This window comes from Aethalodelphis obliquidens, unplaced genomic scaffold (assembly GCF_003676395.1).
Source record: "Aethalodelphis obliquidens isolate GAN/ISIS:26980383/991018 unplaced genomic scaffold, ASM367639v1 scaffold67, whole genome shotgun sequence".
NCBI lineage: Eukaryota > Metazoa > Chordata > Mammalia > Artiodactyla > Delphinidae > Aethalodelphis > Aethalodelphis obliquidens.
Genome location: NW_020838011.1, coordinates 6,778,953 through 6,782,949, shown reverse-complemented (window position 1 = coordinate 6,782,949; position 3,997 = coordinate 6,778,953). Strand labels below are relative to the sequence as shown.

General features: G+C 45.3%; 1 pseudogene; it reads left to right on the top strand.

Moving 5' to 3' along the window:
• Positions 1-1,398: 1,398 nt before the first annotated feature.
• LOC113611076 (mitotic spindle assembly checkpoint protein MAD1 pseudogene) lies at positions 1,399-2,839 on the top strand (annotated as a pseudogene).
• Positions 2,840-3,997: the final 1,158 nt, after the last annotated feature.

Here is a 3,997-nt window from a genome sequence, read left to right as displayed (position 1 = left end):
AGGTGGAAAAATACGAGTATTGATAAGAATAACCACTGCAATATATTAAAACATAATATAGCTAATTCTACGAGTTTGTAAAGATACAAAAATATATATTTTTAAATTCCCAGTCTTTGCTTTAGGAAGATATCTAGAATTAACTTGTTGTTTAAAAACTGGTAAATGAAAGGAAATAACCAGACATTTATCCTGACAACGACATCAGAGACAGCCAACAAATTATTGAGGACATGTTTCTCTCTATGGAAATACTGCAGCTAAAAAACACAGAAAAAAACATAGAAAAATACCATTTTTCAAACTCCTAATGAAATCCTGAATTTAGGCAATGGTAATGAATGACCACTGGCATCATAAAAACAAAGACAACTAGCTAATTTGTACCTCCTGATGGAAGTACACAATCCACCTATGAAGCATTCTTGCCAAAAATATCTAACCTGAATCTAGTTCCAGTTCCAAGAAAGAAAGAAAGGAAGGGAGGAAGGGAGGGACGGAGGGAGGAAGGAAAGGAGGGAGAGAGGAAGGAAGGAAGGAAGGAATGGAAAATAAAGAAAAGGCAGGGAAAGGAAAGAGACAGAAAGGGAAGGAGGGAGAAGATGAACAAAAGAATGGAAATGAAAATTTTTTAAGTACTTGCTGTGTGCTCATTGACTAGATAACTAGAACTGTCTGCATTACCTACATAGCAGAAGTTCTGTTATTGCATTTATATAATAATGTCTCTTCCTGATAATATTTTTTCTTATGTCTAGATTTTTTTAAGGCACCTTTAGATTTCATGTTCTCATATACAGTCAAGTTGAACAAGTTGCAATTTTTGAGAACTTCATTTTAAAGTTGCAATTTAATTTTTAAAATGATTTTCAAGTGTCAAAAAGTAAGCACCTGTAAATTAAGGACTTAAATAGCAACAACAGCAATATCAACACTAAAATCAATACTGGGAGTATAAGAAGGATAACGTTTGAGAATTTAGTCATTGAACTGAATGAGGAAACATGAGCTAGGCCTTCAGAAATAACAGATGTTATAAAGAAGTTGAGAGGGAATTTTAGAATTAATATCAAAAACAGGTCAAGCTTGGATGTTCAATAGAGACAAAATATAGCCCATATAAAATATTTGATCAGAATTTTATATAGAGAAAAGTGACAAATGATAATTCTCTACTTTCATGAATTTTCACAAATGTAACCAGCACCCAGCTTAAGAAAATAAGCAGCACCCTAGAAGCCCTTTTCCTGGGACTGATGAAAGTAAGAACCAAAAATGGAAAATCAGCATGATGATGTTACCTTTAGTACAGGATAAAAAGAAGAGAGAAGGAAAGGAGGTAAAGACGGAAGGAAGGAAGGAAGGAAGGAAGGAAGGGAGGGAGGGAGGGAGGGAGGCATGGAACACCTGGCGGAAAACACCACCTTCCTATCCACCCTAAGGTCTTGAATAATTTCATTTCTCAGGGAGTGGAGGGAGGATTTGGACTGGATGTTTCCACCTCTACCCAAGGTTCTCTGCAGATTAAGTACCAGCAGAGATGCAGTTGGACAAACACACAAAGCAGATCCATTCAGACTTGCCTCATCCAGATGGAGCTGGAAAAGATGCAGATGGAGCCGAGTCACAAGAGGGCTTGAGTGGAACTGGAGCGAGCGTCCAGCACTAGTGCCAGGGGTCGGCATCTCGAGCCTGACCACAACAAGGAGCCCTTGACACGCATTCAGCAGCTTCAGGAACAGGAGGCCGAGGTGGACGAGAAGATGAAAGAGCAGCTGGAGCGCAACAGATTGCGTAAGCAGAGCCTGGACGCAGCCAGCGAGAACCCGCGGGAGAAGGAGGGCCTGGCAGAAGCCAGTGAGACCATCAGTGCTTTAAAGGGGAAGATCTCGGAATGGCAGTCGAGTGCAGAGCTAGGAGGTGCAGGTGAAGTTCCTAGAGTCTGAGAAGCAGAAGCTGAAGGTGCGTGCAGCTGGCCTTGCAGCACACACGGGCAAAAAAAAAAAAAAAAGGCCGGAAGCTATTCAGAAAATTTAGGAATTCCAGGCCGGCCAAGAAGTGAGAGCAGACCAGGAGCATAAGATTAAGGATTTGGAGGGGCTTCCCTGGTGGCGCAGTGGTTGAGAGTCCGCCTGCCGATGCGGAGGTTCGTGCGGGTTCGTGTCCCGGTCCGGGAAGATCCCACATGCCGCGGAGCAGCTGGGCCCGTGAGCCATGGCCGCTGAGCCTGCGCGTGTGGAGCCTGTGCTCCGCAACGGGAGAGGCCACAACAGTGAGAGGCCCGCGTACCGCTAAAAAAAAAAAAAAAAAAAAAAAAAAGATTAAGGATTTGGAGCATCAATTATTCCTGCTGCGATGCTGAAGAACAGGAAGTCTGAGCGGTGCCGCTGTGCAAGATGGCGGGAGCTAAACGAACTGAGGGAAGAGAAGCCTCCCCGCCGGAGAAGTGAGAGAACAACAAACAGGCTCCTCAGAGAAAAACCGGAGGGGCTGCAGCGAAGGCTGGGACGTCAGGAGATGCAGGAAAATCTGCTGAATCTGGAGCCAGAGAAGGCGAGGCTGCTGGCGAAGCTGCAGAGCTGGGCGAGACTGGACCAGGCCCTGGACTTGAACATTAGGACCCGGGAGACAGTTCCATGTTCTTTCTTGGGTCTCAGCAGAGAGAGCTTGCCCTGAAAGACAGGAGCAGCTCCATCACCAGCAGCGTCCCGGGCTGGAAAAGGTCAGGCAGCTGTTCGTGGAGGAGGTCCACCAAGTCAGCAGTCAGCTGCTGGAGGAGAGGAAGAAGCGGGAGACTCGGGAGGCGTGGCCCAGAGACCGGAACTCGTCATGCTGCTGAAGAAGGTGAGGAAGACGAGGCCCAGAGAGCGACTTGGCCGGAGCCCTTAGCAAGTAAGGGGCAGCCTCCCGCCTTCGTTCCTTACCCAGACCCTGTGCAGCCTCCCTCCCGGGTGCACTTCTGTCCCTCAGAATCCCTGCCTTTGCCTTTGAGCATCTCCCTTCCACCTTCCCACCTGTACTTGGGCGGTACCTTGAAAGGAGCAGCTCCGTTGCTACCCGCTTCCGGCCGCCATCGAGTGGATGCTTCGGAACATCAAAAGTGCTTCCTGCGAGACAGTGGATACAGGTCTGTCCATTTATGATGCTATGACTTAAAATTAGGAACTTGGAAAATGGTGTTAATTGCCTTTCTCCCCCAACAATTAAAAGAATTGCGGCTTTCAGGGGCTTTAGGGCGGGAAGGTGAGCAGTGGTGGGAGCAGGTGCCCAGGCTTGGAACAGGGCTCTGCCCTAGCATTAGACGGGGCTTGGAGACGCCTCTCTTCCTTCTTCAGGTCTTTGGAGTCACCTGTGCTTGCTGCTGGGTGGGTTTAGGTGACTCAGGCAGCTCCTGATTTTCTTTGTCCCTCAGATGCCCTCTAAGCTAGGTTCCTTCTCCTCCACCTGTTCAGAAGGCTCGCATACCCTGTCTTCCGGAGCACACCTCAATCCTTTCCTCAATCCTCGTCCTGTCACTCCTCCACCACAGGCACAAGGCTAGGCTGCACCGGCCACACTGAGCTGTCGTAGGCTCGTTCCAGCTGTTTTCTCCAGACTTGCTTGATTGTGCACCCCGTTGTAAAAAAAAATGTGCAATATGCACACCAATATGTGCATGTTCATTTTTAAAGCATGCGTTTGATCCACGGTCCATTAATAAATATTAAATAATTAAATATTGAATACATTTATTTTGAAAATTTTTTACAAATAAAATTACACAAAGTTTTTAAAATGATTTTCTTTTTTTAATTGAAGTGTAATTGACATATAGCATATTAGGTTCAGCCGTAAATGTAATGATTCTATATTTGTATATGTTTTGAAATGATACCACAGTAAGTCTAGTTAACGTCAGTCACCATACATAGCTACAGTTTTTTTCCTCATGATGAGAACTTTTAAGATTTCTTCTCTTAGCAACATTCAAATATACAATACAGTAGTATTAACTGTA